The sequence below is a fragment of the Mchenga conophoros genome, linkage group LG20 (assembly GCF_057382185.1).
Source record: "Mchenga conophoros isolate Kocher_MC1m ecotype Shallow Benthic linkage group LG20, M_conophoros_male_GT1.1, whole genome shotgun sequence".
NCBI classification, from domain to species: Eukaryota; Metazoa; Chordata; class Actinopteri; order Cichliformes; family Cichlidae; genus Mchenga; species Mchenga conophoros.
Window position 1 is genome coordinate 31,027,771 of NC_140545.1, and position 22,807 is coordinate 31,050,577.

The window sequence follows — 22,807 nt, forward strand, 5'->3', positions numbered from 1 at the left end:
GTGTACACCTCCTCACTCCACCCTGTGTCCCTCTCACCATCACCCACACCCGGCTCAGGAAGCGTGAATGTATGGGGAGATACAATGGAAGTCCCGCTAATGTACTTCCTGTCATTGTTTCCATGTACTCATGAGGAGCAGTGTGTCTGTGCAAGTGTGTGTAAATATGTGTGTATGTGCACAGCAGTGATTTGAGCACAAGCTAGACAGACTAGCTGATATGTAAACAACTATAGAAGGCAAGCGGTAGATGCCATACCCATTACATGAGCCTATTTTAGGCAATAATATGCACAAAAACAATACATCAATAAAGAAAGGAGTTTAAGAGGACAAAATAGACTCAGATTTAAGTACAATGTTCCCAGGCTTGGCGCTGTAGCCTTACATTGTGCAGATGGGACCTGAACTCTTTGAAAGTTGGCTCCATATCCAGATCAGCGGACACTGAAGACCCCAGTAAACATTCAACGTGCCCCCTCTTTGGTCTGCTAATTCACAGTGCAGCCCTGTCAACCCACACTGACAAGCTGCCTTATTAATCCCCTCCTCTCAATGTCTAGCCAGATATAATCGCAGATTTTAAGGAGCAGATCGCAGAGCTGCAGGAGGACAGAAAGGGGGGAGGAAGGGAGTGAGCGGTAGGGTTAAGGAAGGGTGAGGAGTCCCGGTGAAGATATAAAGGCGAGGCAGGAAGGAAAAATAAAAAAGGTCCATCCAGAAGCTTTTCAGAAGTACAAAGCCCCCTAATCTTGCAGCCTAATTGGTGCCTGTGCTCTGTCAAAGCCATCTGACGGTCCTGCAGAGATTAAACAGCCCCATAAGCCAGGGTCTTCTTCTCATTTTCCTCTCCCCAGCTCTGTCGTTTCTGTCCTCTGCCACCACCATCATAGACTCCTCCCTTCCTCCGATGCACTCATGGTCACTGTACCCAGACACAGCTTCAACCAGAGAAGATTTAAATAGAGACTACAGCGAGAAAAAGAGCAGTGAAGTTAATGAGAGAATGGCCTTTTGTACTGTAGTGAACAGACATGAGATTAAACAGCAATTCCAGTTAATTACAACTTGATTTTTATAGTTTGGGTTGTCATATTGCAGATAGTCAAGCAGGTGTGTTGCTAAAGTTACAGACAGAAATGATGGTCATACCCATGAATAAAAGATTTCAGATCTAAAAACGCAGACATGGGTGCTGATATTCATATTAAAAGTCATCACATGAGCACTATTCAGTGATAAACATCGTGTAAATGGACCGACCTAGTTAGCAAATAGCCGTATCAGCAAGCATTGCTCACTTTGTGGTGACTGAGGTAAAGGAGGACTAAAAGAACAGCCAGAATCTGGGTTAGAACATTTCTCAATAACCACAGTCGATGACGTTCTGTAACTTGCAGGTACAGATAACTGCTGTGTCTCACATCTGACTCACTGACCTCACCTCACCACTCAACAGCTAGAAATAAGTGATAGAAAGTTGTTAAAACATCACATGCTTATGCTTCTCTGAAGTGAATGTCAGTGCACATACACGTGCGCATTTTTGAACAGCAGCGTCAAATATCTCATCACACAGAGATGCTAAGTTCTCCATGAAGTGTGGAGACGCAAAGAGAACCACACCAGAGAAATACAAGCAAATCAGAAGCCATATTTAGACAATAAGATAGGTAGGCCCTCCACGCTATCAAGTCAGGGCGTTCACATTCCTGCAGGAACTAAAGCAGCTGGAAAAAAAAAAATCGGATGCTTTAGCCAAGATAAATGGTCCATCATAGGATGAACTAATGCCTCTCCTGGTGAACCAAAAAGAACCAACTGTTTAAAAAGTCAAATACACCTAGAAAAGCCTGTAATCTCACAGTCATCACAAGATAGATTTAGCTATCAGAGCTATGTAGATTTTTGCAATACTGAACATTCCTATCGGACAGTTATTCAGGTACAGCCTGACTTTTACGAAGCATTTCTGGATACGGATCAAAATGGAAAAAGGTGGAGGAGGGTACAAATGAAGTTGGAGGTGGCGGTGTGAGACAGCTGACAGGAAGCCGCGCATGCCTCGGACGGTGAACGTATGAGTGAGTGCGTGCGAGACAACATGTGTCATATGAGTGCGTCGCGTGAGTCCCCTGCGTGCCTGCTCTCAGATCTGCCCGGATTAGTGGGGTAGTTTGGGGCGGCATGACTGCAGATGAAAACGCTGAAAACACAAACACACACAGCCCCAGCTTCGCCCCTTACCCAACAGCTGAGAATACACACACAGGCCCCAGCAGCGGCCCCTTGACTTGGCTTACCAGATCCGATGCCACGTGGCACGCGCTTATGCATCCTTGCTTTCACACATCCTGCAGCTTGCCAATTCTCCCCACATGCATAATTGAACGCACAAATACAGGCATGCCTGCTCAAAAATTGTGTCATCGATGAGCCGCACAGCAGTTGTTCAGCTGTAATAAAGCTGTTTTTGTTTGAAAGAAGATGACTCGAGTCTCCTGAGGTGAATCAGGATTACCTCAACACAGTCGTCCATGCAGGGACACACAGTGAGGCTATATCCACACACATACATGACAGCTGAGGATTATTTTATTAAAGAAAAATTGCTTTACAGAACATTAGGCTACTTCACACAGTGACCTTAATGACATTACAGTGGGGAATGGTTATCTTAAGTTTAAATTCAAATTTCTTAAACATGATTTATAATTAAAAGATGAAACTTGTGGGTTTGGAGCCACATCAGCCAGGCAGTTTAATTTGGCTGCGAGCTCCTCACCACCACCACCACCAATAATTTTGGTATCCTGAGGACAATTTTATATAAGTGCGGACAGCTTGCCACATCCTCACAAGCTGGTAATAACGCTTAGTGCATCATATAATTCCCCACACAGAGAGAAAGGCAGCAGACCCAGATTACAGATCTGAGTGGGTGTGATACGAGGCCCATCCATCACAGGGCTGCTTTAAAGACAATCTGCTCAGTAATGCAAAAAGCCAAAGCTACACTCCTGCCTGTCTGCAACCTGACTTCAGTTCCCCCTCAAACCTTACTCAGCCTTCCTCCGGAACAGCTTGTCCTGCCAGAGAACACCTAGCGCTTATGTAATAGCACGCATCACTGTGTGCGCTTGCATCACGTTAAAGTTGAAGAAGAGCAACGAGATATGGTTCCTCTCTGTGTGGTCTGAAAGAAGAGGGGGAAAAAGACTAATCCTAGTTTTGTTCTGTAAGTGTCATTAGGAGGTAGAGTTTGATGGGAATTTATCAGCTATTCAGAAATGCTGAAAACTAAACCAATCTTACATTATAAATACAAAAAAAGAAGAGTTACTTATTAGGTTGATAAGCTTAAAACTTGATAGAAGACTACACCAGTCTATCCGATTCATCTACAAAAACACACAAATCAGTGATTATCAGTGGTGCTAGAGTGATTTTTGTTTTTAATCACAGACCCTGGCCCAGTGTAACCCTGTTCAGGAATGTTTCATCCACTGCACAGTAGACAGCCCCGGATGGTTTGAATCGAAAGAGCTCAGAGAGGACACGTGCGCTGCTATAACCAAATGTCCTGTACGTTTGCCAAATCAGTCAGTTCTTCTTCATGTGCGGTGTCCCGGCGCTTGTAAAATCACAAGTACTGATTTAAGTCGCTGAAAGTACAGATTTAATCCCACCCTTATTGTCGCCTGTCAGAGTTGACACCACACTTCAAAAGCGTTGAGCCAGCAAGTTGGGCTTTGTGCTTTGTCAGAATTGTTCTCACACAATGCGTTTTATTCTTACAAGGGAATCCTGTTTAAAATGTCTCATCGGCTGGTTTCGGATGCATACGTCTTGGTAACTTAAAGAGCAGCGCACAGGCGAGCTTCACCAGGGGAACCATGCATGACTGTCTTCAAGCATTCCTTGAGGCAGCCTCAAACAGGCTAGACCCAGTACAGACACAAGTTCAGAAGGAGTGCATTAACCCCGAGGCAAAAGCGAAACATTTTTGTAACATAATAGGAATTTGTTACAAATAATAGGAAGTTGTGTTTTCTGATATTTTTCAATTGAAAGCAGGAGCACCGGTAACAGCTTCAAGAAGACATTTGGTAGACACCCAGAAGAAGAAATAAAAAGGAGACCCGTTATGCTTTTATTTTTTGTCATATATGCTTTTACAGGGCTAACACATGTGTTAGCCTTGGGTCTACGTGTTAGCCCTGCGACAGACTGGAGACCTGTCCAGGGTGTACCCTGCCTCTCGCCCTAAAACAGCTGGGATAGGCTCCAGCACCCACCACAACCCTGAAAAGGATAAGCAGAAGTGAATGGATGGATGGATATGCTTTTACAGTGGCGGATGCTCATATTAAAAATGGCCACAAACATTTGTTTTCAGGCAGTTTTTTTCCCCACTCTTGGCTCCGTCAAAGAGAAGGGATATTTCTAACATGCTTATCTCACACACACACAGCTCCGGCTATGGGCAGAAATCCTCGTCCCACCTGCTATTCAAACCATCTGTTGATGAGGCGCAGCCAATCAAAATAAAGCTGACTGAAAGCAGCAGTTTTTCTGGCATGCCACACATCAGATGACAGAAAAAAGTTCACACCACACAACTTTTAGAAATCATTAAATACAGTTTTAGGTTTTATTTTTTTTTGTTTCATCCTTTCTTTTCCCTCTTGTCATTGATGTCCCAGCTGCAGTGGCTTTATGTGGAAATACAACTTAAATGGCTTGTTTCAGTCAGTGGATGAACTGAGAGGGGCAGTATCTTAATGTGTTTAAGAATAAATCGACTGAGCTGGGAATATAAAAAGGATATAATAATAAGTCCCCTTTAATAAATGTTGTTTTACTTTTAGAGTGTGTGTATATTCCAGGGTGGATATGGACAGATGGGTTTATGTAATACATGTAAACGTTCTGCATCTGAGAGAAAAACATAGCTCCAAAAGGAATAAAACATATTTTTTCATTGCCTATTCCTACACAACACTCTTCTACTGCACCGACAGACATGGCTGTATGTAACAGTGGTGCCCACACCCATAGAACAAACTCAACTCCCTATCATTGTTCAAAGTGGTTGTCATCAACCACCCCCCACCCCAGCCTGTCCACCACCACACACACACACACACACACACACACACACACACACACTATAGAGAACATGGAATCAAAGGTAGCCTGAATCAACACAAAACACTGTATGCTTCATATTGAGTATAATGCATAACACTGTTTGTTTAAGTTGAATGTATAGTTCGAGGTCAAGCTTCTGTCAGACAGTGAAGGAGCTCACTGCACTCCAGTGTTTGTTGAGATTGCAGGTGACATCTATGTGCAGTGTGTTTAATTACACTCGCCAACTTTGATGCTTACCATCGTTCCACTCCCACAGAAGAAGCTGTGTTAAGGTCCTGTCTTGACATGCACGCATTGACTGATTTGGCAGCTGGTCGAGATTCTCCTCCGCAGTCAGTTATTTTAGCCTCAACACCGCTGCTCATCAGTTATGGAGCTGGTCTGGATAATCCTGCTACAAGTCAACCTCTCACCTTCTTCCAGCTGTGAACACCCTCACACTCCTGCCCCCCCTTTTACAAAAACACGGAAGGAAAAATGCTCGAGTGCATCTCAATAAGCACACCTACGCACACAAATGATTGGTTAGCAGCACCAGACCAGCAATAGTCATGCACAGTCTTGTTCGAATACTGCGACTGCATTTAAGTCAGTTAAACATCCAGACAGACTTTGGTCAGATGAACTCACACAGTCTAAAACATCAAACTAATTAAAGGTAACTCAGACACAAGAACACATCACCCGTGGTTCATAGTCTAAGGCTTAAAGGCAGATAACCACTGTCTGATTTTTTATAGTCAAATACACTTATGTACTAATGTTTGACCTGTCTGCATAAATACAAGACATTACACAAACACAAGTGTACTTTCTCTGGGAAATGAAGTACATGGAGCTGCTGTACTTCAAACAAGCAGTTATTACATAATCTGAATCCTCTGCTGCTACTATGAGGGGATCCACTGGTTAATCAAAGATAACAGACTTGCCCCCTTTGTGGAACGGGTCACTGCAAATTAAAAAGTTTTTCTAAAGGATCATTTTATCCTGCTCCCATCTACAGAGCAAGATGGTGTGAATAAGTCGACTGAACACCTATGGGAGATTTGGGAGCACTGGTTTATAATAGTTTCACTATTATCAAAACATCAAATGAGGAAAAATAGTGCTCCATCCCTCCCGTAGGGTTTGTGAGCCTGGAAAGGGAATCTGTGAGATCACCTATTGGGGAGGTCACCTATTGGTTTGTGAAGTCGTGCCTCTAAAACTCAACTGGAGCATTTCAGCCATTGTCATCTGCACCAGAGACTGAGGCAGAGGTGGATCTTTTTATCAAGCAAAGTACCTTTGTCTTAAGAGCCCCCTTTCATTGTCCTCTCGGGACTAAAGCACGCAGCCCCATAGGGCCTCCCTGTGTATGCTGGAGTGGGCCTACTTTCCTAAACATTACAGAGTTGCCATTAGCTGTGGCCCGGTAGGTGGGATTGAAAACAGCACAGAGTAAGGCTGCAGGAGATCAAAGAGGTAGCCTGGGCAGGCCAGGCCCACGTCTGATTTATTTTTCAATAAATAAACAATGCATCTGTTGAGGAGTGCCATTGGAGAGCCCCGCCGCCGCTGCTGCTGCTCCTTGGCTCGCTTTCTTCTGCTGCCATCTGTCCTCTGGCTAAGCAAAGGGGGCGGAGGAGGATAGCCAGGCCCCCGTTTTTTACTGCGGCCCTTATGCAACACGACTGTCTGCCTGTCTGCACGCCTGTTCCTCATTAAGAGACTCTCCCTCACCGTGGTACAGTACAGTGCTGACGCCTTGCACACATATGGATTTACTCAAACAGAGGCACTTGTTGTGTTACATCTTTCCAAGAGAGAGCCCAAGTGTGTGTGTGTGTGTGTGAGAAAGAGAGAGCAAGAGCGAAACCGTGTGTTCACCAAACTTATGTATACTCATAAAAAGGCCGACAGTGGTAAATTCTGGTGATGGTACTCATTCATTAAACAAAGATCAAGTGCAAGCAGGAGAAGCAGTTAACAAGGGATGATGTCATTCAAAGGCAAGTGGAAATAAAACAATAAAAGCAAAGATATACAGCCTAATGACCCCTACATGACATACTGCCGATTTAACCAGTGGACAGGTAAGAAGTGATCATTTATACTTTTACTGTGTTTGCAGTTTTACTACTTAAAACTAGTAACTGCCAGCAAATCAGCTGAATCATTTTTAATTCAGTTAACTGAAATTTTATCGGATGTAAGGACTTAGCTTCTCCATGCCAACATTTTTAGGCACTTTTAAAAACCAGACACCTGGCAAGGGTTTTCATCCACAGCAGAAAAGTTGAAGGTCACTTTAGGATCTTTGGATGGATGTTCAGAAATTCTGTTTGCAATCCTTTTGAGAACAATGACACATTTTATAGAAAGGTTATGCGATTTCTAAAATGGTGATGGAAAAAAAGGGCCTTTTCTTCTTTTCTTTTTTTTTAGATGTTGTAAAATACTATAAATAGCAGAAGACATCTATAGCTGCATGTTTCTGGGAAGAAGTAAAAGTTCTCATCAGCCGAAAGTCCCTGTAGGAGCAATAACGAATTAGCCTGTTCTCATTCCCAGAGCATCTGATACTGCCATTTTGTCAAACTCATGCTAGGATCTATGCAATGAGGCACTGGTTTCATAGCAGAAGTGGGAAGGATCTCAGCCCTAACTAGCATGCAGACACTCATAAAAGGAACCCTTGGCAGCACATTTAAGCTGGCCCAAAGTACTGATATTATGAAACACAGTATTTAGTTCCTAAATCTAACCAACCAGTGAAAGTGAAAGCAAAAGCAAATTACTATCCAGTGAGGGAAAATAAAAAGGATCAATGTGACATGATATGCCAACTCCTTCCTGACATACTAAGGAAATACCCTGCCGACATCTTCTAAATAGGAGTTTATTTGGCACTCTTTAAAATGAGACACTTATGTACGCCTCTGACATTCACACTGCCATTGGAAAATCTTTTGCAGATCTTTGTTACGTCAAAGATTTCTAAGAAAATAAAGAAATGTTAACTCCCGCTGTTTGTGTATAGCACTCTGTCTTCGGGGCGATATAGACCAATTTGGAGTGGACGTCACGGTTACGACACTGCAGTTGCTTGGGCGGCGGAATAAAAGTAAAACAAACATGGCAAGATTCTCAGAATAAGAACTGGACATAAGACAGCAATGGCAAAAATCATCTAGAATGCAATGAAAAGGAAAAATGCGGTGCTTGAGCAAAAAGTGGGGTAAACCCAGTGTACTGCAGGGTCAACACAGAGAGACACAATCACACCTATGATCAATTTAGAATCACCAGTTTATTTACCAAGCATGTCTTTGGACACTGGGACGAGTGCTTGGAAAAAACATGCAAACTCCACCTTTAAACCAAATGGTTCACCTTGCGATATCGAACATTGTTCTCGTAAGAGCTCCATTAACAATAAAGTAAACAGTTTATTCAGTTTATCTTACGTTTGAGATAAAACTAGGAGTGCAGGCACAACAATCAACTGCAGGAATATGAAATGTTTGCTCAGCTATGGCAAGTACAGCAGATCTCGGATGAAGCAGGAAGTCTGTCTGTAAACTGTAGTGGGTGTTTACACCAGAGAGTTTGGGTAATCACTTTAACGTGTTTTCTCTTCAAAATAAGCTTGTATGATCATCTCGCTGACGTGCCCCCCCCTCCACTTTCACCACAAACTTTGTTTTGTCAATGCTCTTGTGTCAGATCGCCAGTTAGATTGATAAATAAAGTCTAAATTAAGCTGAATTACGCCAAAAGTAGACATTTCGCAATCTTTTTATCAGGGTCATTTAGATTCTCACTGCAGACTGGAGATACCAGTAACTGTATACAGTATTTCTTAATGTCATCCTCCTCTGCAAAGTGACACATGATGAACAAGGACTGGATTTTCCCAGATTACATATAGACATTTAGAATAAATGAGCTTATTCTGTATTACTAACACATGAACATCATTTATATTGCCACTACATGGAAAACATTTTTTTAAAGACCCAAGAAAAATGTATTTCTACTTCCTCTTATGGTAACAGATTAGAATATATACAAATTATATTGGGTGCCGTTTCCATATATTCATTAACTATTCTGTGAATGACTGACTTGGGGATGCATCAACACGCTTTCCTTTATCATTTCCCCATATCACGTACAGCAGAGCACCAGACAAACCATCTAAAGGCGGAATGAGATCCAAAGCTTCATCTGTCAGCACACGGCTCTCCGAGTTTGCCACTGAAAGTAACAGACTCAGGAACAAACATGCTCACAGGAAATACAGCAACTCTTTTTTGGGGGTAAAACAGACAACGCATTCCAGAGAAAGTTATGTTTCAACATGCAATGAAGTTTGCCCAAGAAAAATATTACCTCCTCATTTTTTCACAGCTCATTTTACTAAAGCGCCCCCCCCCACCAAGAAAACAAGAATGCCAGCACTACTTTTTTCATCTCCCTTACAGGCTGTATGAGTTTAAAAGAACATTAAAGTGAGCTAAACTGGCTGAAATCAAATTATCTGACTGTCTTCAGCGGAAACGCAGCTGACCCTAACTTCTGCTACTTGGTCAAATATTTACAGGAAACCCAGATGACACATGCTACTATCACTATGCTGTCAATGAGGAAAAAACAAAAAACACAATCAAATAAAACGCATGCCTCATGAGAAGAAGAACACCAATAAATCCTCTCAGAGCTGAAGAACTAAATGACAGGCTCGACACCATTCACCATTCAAGACCATCAATACAACTTCATGAGAGAAAAACACCACTCACCAGCAGCTGCTCTCTCTCTGCTTGGACAAAGTCAAGTGTACTGACTGCTGTCTCAGTCAATGCTGGCTGACTGTGACGTAACCAGCCTTCCGATCCATAGCTTCAGGGCAGTAGAAGAGAGCGGGATAGACAGGAGGGCGGTGAGCAAGACCAAAAAAGGAGGAAGTGAGAGGAGGAGGGGGGGGGGGGATTGGCTATTCCAAGTGAAATGAGAACTTTCAATGAATGTTGATTTGGATGCAAGATGTTCCGAATAAGACTTGGAAATTGATTATTTGGAAACCACTTCCAGTTTGGTATAAAGAATATGGAAAGGAGAGAACAGCGGTGGGTGCCAGGGTGTATACTGGTCTGTTGATATAAGAAGCAGATGTGAAATATGCAGACATACGAGGAAAAACTGACTTAAAGTGCTGGTCTGCACAGATGTAGATGATACCTACAGGCAGAAATAAGACAAGTACTGCCCAGAACGAAAACTGTAACTGAAGGTCTGCCCACTTTGAAGTCATTAATTCCTCATATCATTCATTTGTCAAGCAAAGAAGTCCAAAAACTACTCAAACGAGATAACTTTGCTTATTCCCATATAATGAATTCAACACATCGAGTTTATTTTGACTAGACAAAATAAACCATTAATTAAAAATCAGCCAGTGACAGCGATAATGTCCAGATAAAGCCCCACGTGAATTCAACTGCTAAAGCGGCGCATTTCTCCCAGCTGTTCTGGGATGAGTATTTCACAAACTTATCTAACAAAAAGGAAAACTTAAAAGCACCATCACCGCAAAATCTAAGAAAAACAATCTACGTTATCTTTACCTGCCATAGAAAAACTCCACGTCTCAACAAAGGTAACAGATCGATATCTCCAACGTCCGATAGGCAGCAGGTAGTGAAAGTTTTAGTCCCAAAGTGAACTGAACTTGCTGTATAACTTAAGTTTTTCTAGTTCCTGAAATAATTCAGAGTTTCAGGGTGACGCTGTTAATATGACACACGGCTGGAGTGTGACAAAGCCGAGAGCCTCACTCGCTTTACTACAGCAGACACACAGACAGAAATAATCAACCCCACCCCATCTACTCATTCTCACCCAACAAGCTCACACACATCCAGGCTGACTCATGCAAACTCGCACTTAAACTCGTCTTTTTCCCCCTGAGAAACGGATTGATTTTCCATCAGACAAGCTGAGGTTTCACCATCGAACTAAACGGGCAAATTACAGAATAGCTGTGTCTTCGTGCCTAAGCTCAGCTCCACAGCTTGTTTTAGAACTTAATTTGAACTTTGACCCCACCGGAGCAGGAGGTCAAATGAGGGAGTTGAGTTTGGTTTCTTTCCAAAGTGCTGACCAGGGGGAGGAAAAGGAAGTAAATCTGTCAACATTGCCATCGGCACACTTTTAAACCTACGTTCACGGCTCCCTGTTGCTCAGTCTGGATCAGTTTTAGGGGGAAAAAAACAAAAAACAGATAATGATGAAGGAGACAGGAAATCAAAAACAAAACAAAGATATTCAGGTATCACACATTTTCCCAATTCTTTTTGTCATGTTTTAAAGTTGAGAAGTTTTTAAAAGGGACGATCCCCTATGTTTATATGTCAAAGCCATGAGATCACTAGATGGCTCCTGTGAGTGCTCAGACTGGTGAACCACATGTACAAGGTATCCTGTTACTCCCGAGAAACATCTGTGTGAAAAAAATAACCCGGATTACGTCACAGTGACATCAGCCGGTTTCACTCAACTCAAGTCTGAAGACGCATTTAAAACAAAGTCTGCAGCAGTCAACTGTTTACAGTAATTTTGCTAGTCAGTCGCTTTAGAGGAAAAGTGACAAATATTTGAGAAACGGTTTAGGAATTTCTGCTTGTTTTTATCTCACAGCATGAATTCTGGCCTGTTAAAACATGACTTGTGTCCAAACTAATTAACTATTTTTGGCAGCTCCCTTTTCACAAAGGACGGCCACAGCAGGTAGCATGTTTGGTTTGGCAGATTTTTACGTCTCATGCCCTTCCTGACACAACCCCAAAGGGATTTGGGTCTGCCTGGAATCAAACCAGGGATCTTTGGCTTGTTTAAACCACTTCACTGTGGAGCCTTTCCTTCTTAACTGATTAATTAATTAAAGGTAATCTGCAGATTAATAGGTGGCGCACTGGTGCAGTGTTTAGTACTGTCTCACAAGAAACCCTGGGTTCAAATCCACTGGCTAGCTGAGGCTTTCTGTGTGGATCTTTGTGGGTTTTCTCCAGATACTTTAACTTCCTCCCAAAGTCCAAAGTCAGGTTAGTTAGTGGGCTTAAGTTAATTGGTTATTCTAAATTGGCTGTCTTTCACTCTGTGTTAGACTGGCAGCGTGTCACCCTGTTTCAGCTGGGGTACAGCTAAACTTGACAAACAGTTAAGAAAATAAATGGATGGAATCTGTGGATTAACAGCTGTGATGTGCTACTTTTTTTGTGCCAGTTTTTTGTTTTTTGTTTCAAATCAATAAGTCCTCTCTTTGGCCTCTTAGGAGGAAAAAAGTCCCTGGTTCATTTTTTTTTTTTTTTTTAAAGGTTTGGACTGCTGACATTTAGTGACCAAACAAATTATTAATAGTGTGCAATGAACAGTCATTACTTGTAGCCCTAGTTTGGTGCGGTATGTGTAGGAGGGTGAAGCCTTGTGTGGGCTTGTAGTGTAACAGCATGTGAGATTTACAGCCTAAATTTCCTGTTACAGTCTGTTGCGCTGACCACAAACACTCAGCCCACTACTCTCCGTTCTGTTGTCATTCAGGTTAATCTGAGATGAGCCATGTTTAAATCCCCCACAATTAGCCTGCTCGCAAAAAAAATTTCAAGACCCCTGAGGCTCAGGTGGGGGGGCACAAGAGAGGCAAGGGTAGACTTTGGTGAGGATCGAGTGGTCAAGTGGGTAGGTCACAATACACAAACTCCACCTCTTCTTCTCTCACAACTTCAAAACAAGGCGACCTGTTGAATCTTTATCATCTCCACCACCCCCCGCTGTCAGCGTTAATCAGGGGGAGGCTATATTTAAGAGTGGATAGCAGAGATGCAATTACCCAGAAGGATTAGCCCCCCAGTGGCAGTGCCATTGTAGAGGGAGCGGACTTGAGTGGCCTTCCCTTGATGCCTACCCGTAGCATTAACCCTTCAATAACTGTAAGCCCCGATTTTATTTCTTTAAATCTTCAAGGCAGTTGCTAAATAAAGAGGACAAAAGGAAGGGAAATGTGAGCATTAAGCTAACAAAGAAAAGCAAGTCAGCAAGAAGAAAAAAAAAAAAAAGACACGTAAGGAAAAAGATTAAAAGACCAATAATTCACTCATGATGCTGCTGGAAGTTCCAGTTTCGTGTCTGGCTTCAATTGAGAGCAAGCATTACATGCTTCCACAGCCATAATAACACACATTAAATTAGAGATTTTTCGAAGCTTATTATCGCCTCTCTAACTAAGCTGTGCTGACTGCCACTCTCAAAGCATTTCATTAAGCAGCGGTTGTTTACATTCTCAAAACACTCACAACCAATAATTAGCAGGATTTGCCTTGAGAAGACTCATCGCATGCAAGGGAGGTGTGGGGGTTGTTTTCCCATCCCATCTCTACATTCTAGGCTTTTTCCTAACGCTTTGAAGCTAGGCTACATTGGTCAACCGTTTCCATAGGAGCGTCAGTCGGGTAGGTACCCTCTTCCTGTTATTCCCCAGTCCACTGCGATGGTGTTTCCTGACTGGGAACCTCTTGGATGGGATTGAACTGCTGTCCCTAATCCCCCTACACACACCAACTAGTGTTTGCACTTCCTGTGGAGACAATGTATGGACAGAGGCACACAAGTCATTGTCCATCTTGTTTGTTTTTGCGGAATGTCCATCACGCTGATTTTCTTTCCACCGAGCCACGTCGACGGGCTTTTGCTTTTTTCCACATTTCACCGTCATCGCATCCATACTTTGAGTCTGTGTGAAAAATTAAGAATCAGCTGATTCTTTACAACCCATCTTCTCCTTTGTGCTCAAAGTGAATGGACCTCAGGAGCTAAAGTTATTTAATCAGTGTGATATTTTTTTGAAATGTGTTCTTCTCCATGTTACGTCTTTATATTTTACAGACTATATTAGAAGGTTATTTTGATACAAAAGCTAGATGAATACTCTGATAACAAAATATAGGAAAAATGTGGCCTTTCAATATGCCACAACTTGTTTTGATCCACCACCTTTCCCGCATGGTGATATGATCCTTAAACATTTACCCCAAACACACTTTGATGTTTTCTCCATTGAATTACCAGAAAGTGGATCAAATATCCAAGATGATAATTATTGTTTCTGACATATCCTATTGCATCTGATATTGCTGCTCAGATTTGCAAATAAAGAACCTTTTTGCTTTAGACTGTGACACATGGGGTGGATGTAAAAGGTATCCAGTTGCAATTTTTAACAGATCTTGAACATGTTTTGAACTTCATGTGGATATCTCCTATACTTATGAAGTAATGAGGGCTTAAAATAGTAAAAAAAAAAAAAAAAAATGCAAAATTTAAAAGACATCTACGTAGTTTGAATATTTTTTGTTACAAGCCATCATAGTATGAGGATAAAAATGTTCAGGTCTTTATTAAAGACACAAAAGGAATTGTACAAAATCAGGTAGTTCATATAGCTGTGATGGCTAGCCAAATGGCTATATCTGTTCATATAGCCATTTGGTAGAGACACTCCTTTGGTCATCCAGTCATTCATCCATCCAATTACTACCACTGGTCCAGGTCATGTTCCCAAGCCAGTTGAAAGAGACTCTCTAGCGTATTCTGCGTCTCGTGAGCATGTTCTGGATCTCCCCAGGGTGACTCATACCCAATAGGACACGCTTGAAACAACTGATCCAGGAGTCACCAGAGACCCCCAAAATACATAGCCAAACCATCTCAACTGACTTCTTCTGATGTGGAGGACTCTAGTCTACTCTCCAAAACAATCACACCGTGGACTTTCACACTTGACATCTCATTCTTCCAGCCACTACCCTGAGCTAGTGACCAAAGGTGAGGGTAGGAACACAGACTGACACAAACCAAACATGATTTGCCATTTATTTGGAAAGCTGACATCATGAATGAAGTATAAGAGACAGATTACTAAAAAACAGCATGTTTACAAACAGTGATGCACTAGTGGGCGTGTTCAAAAATTGCACAAATCGCACTTTCATTACTTCTTGTCAAAACAAGTAAAAGTTCCAGTTAAAGTGTAAAAAACAAAATCCAAACTACTTTACAAATTCCAAGTAAAGAAGACAATGCAACAGTTGTGACTGTGGTCTTCCATTTCTCTGGAATTAGCTACAGTCATACCTGATATTTCACTGCCAATCTTCAATAGTGGTAGGTGACAAGGGTCTGACGATAAAGACAGCATCAGAGTCTTTCTCTGGAACGAAACGTTTCACAGAGCTGGAAAAGTAGACACAGGCAAAAGAGCTGCTGATTGCCTTTTAGATGTAGGCTGCGTGTCTGTTTGAAGAAGACGGAGCTGTTGTGGCTTGCACCGTGGCAGGGATCCACGCAACAGTGTTACGCCATTGAAGAAAAATGTCCACATAATTGTGGGAATATCACTTTTGAGTAATAACCCAAAACACAGAAGATATTATTGTGTTTAACAGGATAAGCGTGGTGTGCAACGTAACACAAAAGATTACACTGAAGCAACAAAGATTATGATTTCAGTCTTTCTCAAGGTAGCAAAATCATTTCCAAGACTACTTAAAGTAATAGTGCTCACATCAAAAAGCCAATTGCGAATTAAAGTTATTATTTCACTAAAGCTTTCCACACTTTTTCCTTATTGTTGTGTTGGTTTTAATGTCTTCAAGCAGACTGGTCAATCATATAACAAACAGGATCCTAACAAAGAGATGATTAACAGTGAATCAAAACAAAACGTTTTAATGCAAGAGAGGGCCAGACAGTTTAATCCAGACTGTTCTTATAACTGAGACTTTACTGGATAGCACACCAAATCTCTGGTTTGAACTGTCAGATGTTTCCATTTTTTTTTACAGTTATATAGAGAGTATATGCAATAAATACTTATATTCCTAAGTTCAAGTTCCTTAAAACTGAATCTGCAAATACTATCATATCTACGTGGGTCCTCTGGATGGGGTTAGATTAATGCCTTTCTCTGGGTTAGCATTGTGTTACACTGGCAACCTGTCCAGGGTGTCCCTGTCTCTAAGCCTATGACAGCTGGGATAGGCTCCAGACCACCCAATCCAAACTGAAATGGATACATGGAATAAAATAGATGGATAAATAAGTTCAGGACATTTAATTTAATAAAATTTAGGGGGTTTTAGACATGATGCCTTTAAGGCTGCAAAAGTACAAGGTGCTACATTATCCTTACTACTCATCCCATTGCACCATGACATTAATTATTATCCTCCATAATTTGAGCTTTTTAGAGTTCTCAGTAACACCCAGTAAACCGCACATATCAACAAGTGCCCTGTTGCATGACACTATTGTATGTAAATGTACATCATGAATGATGTAAGCAGGCAGCATTAGCTACACACTGCGTAGCCAAGCCTCGACTAGTATTTCAGTAAGCAATTGTGATTAAGAAACCTTTGCATTGCAGCACAGCATAATTTATGGTTGGTAAAAATCAGTACTGTTTGAGTGGGTCACACTAGTTGATGAAGTAATTTGGAGAGCTAGCCAATTACCACTAATTAGTGTTAGAGCTAGATAATGTTAGTCACCTAACTGTAGCTTAGCCAAGCTGTGTGAATTTGGTGAGTTTATAGCATTAGTTAATAAGGTCGTCTAGTAAAAGTTGATTTTTACCAATTACATCACAATCTTAACAACGAAAATTGCTTTAGCAGTAAAAAAGTAGAAGTATAGTGATTCTGAACAGCATCAGTGTATTCATCTCTGAATGTAAAGCATGGACTAAAAAGCTAATTACGACCATAGTTTTCCAGTACTAAGCTTCATATTGAAATGTAATTAGGCAACATTTCCTCAGCTCCTGTAATGTTCAGTTCACTCTGGAATAACCAAAGCATTTTAGACCACCATTTCAATCAATGGTCTCTCGTTACGTCATAGAGTAAACTTTCCAAGAACCTAACGTTTATATAGCTGAGGTCACATCCTTTGACATCTTTTTCAAGACTTTAATGTCTAAATTACAATACAAGCTGTGATGAATATTGATGAACATAATGTATGTTGTGTCCAGAGATAAATCACCATCAGCAGCTCTCTATTGAAGATACTGGAAGAAGCTGCATGACGTGAAATATACACAGCCATTTTTCCCCATTTTCTAACATTAACTGGAAATTCCTAAAAGACCCAATGAATCCAGAAAAATGAGCAGAAGAAGTGGATAGTATGAATGTAGAACGGCTGTTTTAGAGTCCATGCATGCTGAATGAGCTTTCAGAAAAAGTTGTGAATCCTCCCAGGCTGAAGATTCAAGAACAATTAGGCAAGTGGTGAGTTGTTAGAGAAAATATGCTGCCTTTTTCAGATGTTGGGTATGTAATACTGCTGGCTTCACTAATCATACGATGGTGTCCTGTTATTTAGACATACCGTAGGTTCCTTTTAAGTTATGAGCAGAAGATTTATTGCCTTTATGGCCACAGTTATTGTCAGTACCTGCTTTATTTAGCTTGGTTCTTTCATCAATTTCACAAAGAGTGACTCTCTTGGAGTATTAACTTTGTTCGCTTTTCTTATTTGTCTTTCTTCATTGGTTTGCCTCAGGTGTTTGTTTTCAGTGCTTTGAGATACTTTTTTAAAAAAAATGTCATTATATACACATTGCTGTTCAACACATCTTCTAGTGAATTAAACTCACAAAGATGCATGTGGGAGGATGTGCCTGTTTGGTAATGTTACTATATGTAGTTCAGACTTGTCCTTTACTGAAAGCAAACATTACTGTCCCATAGCAAGACTGCAGTTGTGCCTCTTCCAACAAGAACAAGACTGCTCATTCATACAGCTGACACACTGAGATTAATGAAAGGAGGGTATGTCTGAAAGGGGCTTATGACACCTAGAACCGAAGCCATTTCTACCAGGAAATAATGCCTAATACCCTTCACCCTAGATCCCCCTCAAAGATACAGAAAGTAGGCATCCAGCCAAATGAACGTGTTTACTTAGCAGCCTCGGAAGGTCCCTGTCAGTGTCGGTTAAGTGTGACTTTTCAACTGAGCAGTTCAGTGGAACAGAAAGCAAGGTCAAATCTGAAGATCCACTGTGTCTGTGCTTATAAAAGAAGAAACATTCGTGACAAAATGAACTGATAGCCGCTAAAAAGAAAAACAGACTGAATGAGTCAGCTGCGAGTAATAAGGTGATTCTGTCTAAGTATATCGCATAAGACTGTGACTAATAAAAATTAATTACCATTAAACATAAGCAAAGGATTGCTCATAAAACATTAAAGAGTGGGAACAAAAGAGGGAAAAGAGAAATTTTTTTATAAAAATGGAAGCCAGCCAGAAACATGAGTGATTAAATGAGATGTACTCCACATGTCCAAATACAGAGCAACTTTAACTGTGTGCACATTAAACTGACTAAAGAAAATGGATATTACATTGACATTATTCAGATATTAGGTTTATAGAAATAGAAAAAAAAAAGCTGTTGGTGCCAGTTCTCCAGCTGGAGGCATTAACAATTCAAGAAGAAGAAGGTGCAACAAATTAATACAACTATGAGAGTTTCCAATCTCTCTAAAACGATGAAAAACAGGGTAAAATACAGCACTGATGTTAGTTTTGTGTAATTATTTCAATAAGGTTCCCATATCATCATGAGTCAGGACAGAGGGAATTCTTCCACTGAATTTAAAATGATTCATACATCTTTTTACATCTAGACGTTATCAGCAAATCTATTGCCACTTTTTCTAATATTTGGTTTAACTAAGAAGTCCCATTGAGATCAAAATCCCTGTTACAGAAGCCTTCTAAGGGAGCAGTCATATAAACTCACTTCTACTTCAATTCAACAATAAATAAAAGCACACTTTAGTTTCGATCTTGCTGAGAATTATTTCATGTCCTAGCTGCCTAAAAAAAATGATGCCGTTTACCCAGATCTGTCCAAACCTGGAGCACATTAAAAAGCAACTATTTGGAAGAGAGTAGCTGGAGACACAAGCGTACAGAAAGAAGCTTAAAGTTCACACAATGCACGTACAGAGACCGGGGGGGATCCAGCTGACTTAAACATTTCCTCATCCTTTGTGCTTCTGTCAATTTCCACTTTCTACACATTATCCCTGTGCCTCCAGCTGTTTGGACTGGGAGGGGCCCGTTGGCAAAGCAACCCACGCCTTGCGAGTCATCTTGTCTGGTCATGTCAATCCTGAAGGAGGGAGGGAGGGAAATAAAGGGGACCGGTGGGATAGAAGCGAAGGAGGAGGGGGATAATAAACTCCTCTCTGTCTGTACCTCAATCCAGCAAGCAAGCTCAGACTAGCAGTGAGCACTAACCAGCACGCACTACCGTATCCCACCACCTCAATCGAGAACCCACCCTGTAACATTATCTTTCAGACAGACACCTGCAGACGGATTTCAAATCCCTCTGACTTAAGGAAACCAAAAGTATCCAAACACGCCAGCAAAAAACCCGTGGAAACACATGTGTTGGGCCATTTAAAATCCTTTTAGGAACCTTTAGGAGCTCTGCTTTTTAACGTGGTGGCACAGCTGAGCTACAGCAGCACAAGTACAGGGTGACACCTGGTGTGATTCCAGTAAATTATGGCCCAGGTGGACTCATTCAAGTCCCAGCCAGTCATGCTGCGACTAGAAGTGACACAGCCTCACCAGGGAGCTGATATATAGCAGGAGGAGACTAAAGGCAAGCCTGCCTGGGAATAAAACAGCTGAAAAAGAGCATTACAAGTCCAAGACTCGCTTTCTCTCTCTATGCATTTGTGCCTGCAGTGTAGCTTGTTGCCAAGCTGCCGACATATCAAAGAGATGATTGGGAGTCATTTCAAAAACTCTTAAAGTGAAATATAAAAGTTTAATGTGTTTTTTTTATTTAGTAAAAAATGCTTTCTTTGATGTGTCTAAATCGGTTTCGTGGGTGGAGTGGGTAAAAGTCGAGGGATATATTTATGCTCAAATTCTTCTGAGAAATGTGGCTCTCGCTAGTCAGACTGAGCTTTGGAGGAGAATAAGCAGCAGCAGACCTGGAGGTCAGGGCGGCCATGAAATGCCCCCTGCTGCTTAAAGCTTGTTACAGACAATACAAGTTCTACTACTGAGCAACAGCTGTGAGCATGAATAATATCACAACATCTTCCAGTACACAACAAAAAAGATTTTTCATGATCTGGAAACCAAAAAATGTAAAATGACTCACCCTCAATGTTCTTAAGTTAAAGTATACAGTTACCAGAAGCGTTAGGAATTGTGACATCTTGGGTTATCCACTCCTCACTAGAGCAGAAACAGGCAGTGTAGGATCGAGGTGCAAGAATAACACCAGTGACTCACTTAAAACAATATTTTCAATGAATGTCTTTCATTTGAAACCATTCACTTGCTACTCATTATACAGCCAACAGGTGGCTTTTAGAGGCTTAATTTTAATGTGTCTAGTATATAGAGTACTATATATTTACAAAACCTGTTTTTATGATGGTACAAGATTGAATCAAACAGATGCAACGCATTTCTTTTGACTTAAGATAAAGTCTGTAGATATTTTACATGTAGATATTGCACACTTTGCAGGTAGTTTCTTCCACTTTTTCCATTAAGCACATTTAAGTCTTTCAATATAATGAACTCTTGTTAATATTTACACTTTGAAAGTGGAATTATTACATATTAGCAGTAAAACAGAAAATACAATTCAAGTGCACTTATTGACTGTAGAGTTCATCTCTGCTTTATTCACGAACAGGAGTTAATATGGGTGTAGTACTGTATACACTGTACAGACTTCAAAAACCCCTCAAAGCAAAGTGTCTTGATGCATGCTCAATCATCCAGGTAAGTAAATCCCAAAAAGGTTGATTCTGTTGATCTGGATGTAGCGCTTTCAGTGGGAAAAATGTTTTGTCACTCATCCAAGTGATCGCTTCAGTCTCAGCTGACTGGAAGTTTCCCCAATCTTTTAAACAGTACATTCCACAATGACTGAAACTAGCACCACTGAAGCAGCAATGGGCTGGGTGGTCAGTTGATAATTAATATGCAAATTCTCATTGATCCACCACTACTGATCAAGGTCCATTGATCAAAGACTGCTGATCAATGGCCATGAGTACCATTCACAGAGAGTTGGGGAATGGCTGCAATCACAGCATTACTGAAAGATGGTAAAAGATGTACCCTTAGGCCCCCTCCTCGATTAAGAGATGGTCTTTCCCTTTTCACGTAAATGGCCTCCTTGACTCTGCACTCAAACCAGCGTTCCTCCCTGTCCAGGATGTAGACATCCTCATCAGTGGTCTTTGATCAATGGGCCTTGATCAGTAGTGGTTGATCAATGGTCATGAGAATTTGCATATTAACGATCAAGGAACTGACCTCTCAGCCCATTGTATATTCAGTGGTGCTAGTTTCAGTCATTGTGCAATGTACCGTTTATAAGATTGGTGAAACCTGGAGTCAGCTGAGACACTAATAAGCAAAATACCAAATTAACACAAAAAACTAAAACTTGAATTCATCTTCAAAAAAAAAAAGAAAAGAAAAGAAAAAAACAAAACAAAAAACCCATAAGATTATAGATTCAGTGATGTCAAATTTCATTGGTCTGTTTGCACAATTAACTGCACAGCAAGCCATATTTTTTTTAACTGCTGTATTAAAAGGACTCAAAGTCACAAAGACTACAAACAAACATGGTCAAAAGGTCCTGCAAATCAAATTAGTTAACCTAAAGTCACAAAGCAGAGAGCGACTGGAAACCATTTAACAGTCTGTGCTATTAAAAAAAAAGTAATTTGAAAGGGTGAAATTAGCTGCTAGTAAGCATAGAAACAAAAAATATATTCTAGGCTGTAACTACACATGGGAGTCTACAGGTTTGATTTGCTTTTGGAGATGAGCATCGGAGGAACTGCAGTGTGAGCACTTGTGTTGGATTCATTTTTTAGTCCGTCACTTGAAAATACACAAATAATTGAATTATTTTTAAGTTTATATGAAGAAGTTTAGTAACATCTGAATGTTTAATGGAGCTTAGCGATCTGAAGAAGGTGATAACTGTTTGAAACACAATGTAAATAAAAGCCTCTGTGTTACCTAAAAAGACCGTACACCTTGTATCTGCCGTCAGCCTTGTTCTCCTCCCGTCTGTCCCAGTCCGCACCTGGATACAAGCCCTTCTATAATCTCCTTACATAATAACGTCAAGCCTGACCCTGACCAAGGAGAAAGCCTCCTGCCTCATTTACAACTCGGCACACAAATCCTAAAAACAGGACAGACTTTGTCATGCAAGAGGGGCCAGACAGTCTGAAGTGATTTTGTCTTTAAGGAAAAGTGGATTTTGGAGACTTATGTGGGGAGAAAGGAAAGAGACAGTGTGAATAGTTCAGGTTAAGCACTTTGTATCTTTCTTCTTTCCCCCATTTCATTATTCTCAGTTGCCATGGAGAAAAACTATATATAACTCGTCTCTCTCTCTCTCCAGAGGCCTGCCTGAATTCAAAATCTTTTCTCCGTGTCATCTTCCTTTTCCATTGTTTCCACAGAGAGGACAGTAGGAGACAACATCTCATTTCAATAGGAAATCTGTCTAATGCCCAGCTTTA

General features: G+C 41.0%; 1 protein-coding gene across 4 annotated transcripts in view; it reads right to left on the reverse strand.

The window, feature by feature from the left end:
- Positions 1–22,807, reverse strand: part of plekhg5b (pleckstrin homology domain containing, family G (with RhoGef domain) member 5b) — a 79,624-nt gene that overhangs the window by 26,611 nt on the left and 30,206 nt on the right. Inside the window, exon 1 of one of the 4 annotated variants that reach the window (XM_085258690.1) lies at positions 10,773–10,963. The exons of 2 other annotated variants lie outside the window; for them this stretch is intronic. The gene's annotated coding sequence lies outside the window, so the exon portion shown is untranslated. Of the gene's footprint in view, positions 1–9,947; positions 10,064–10,772; positions 10,964–22,807 lie in introns of those variants that run through there. One more of the 4 variants, XM_085258691.1, reaches the window with a different exon arrangement.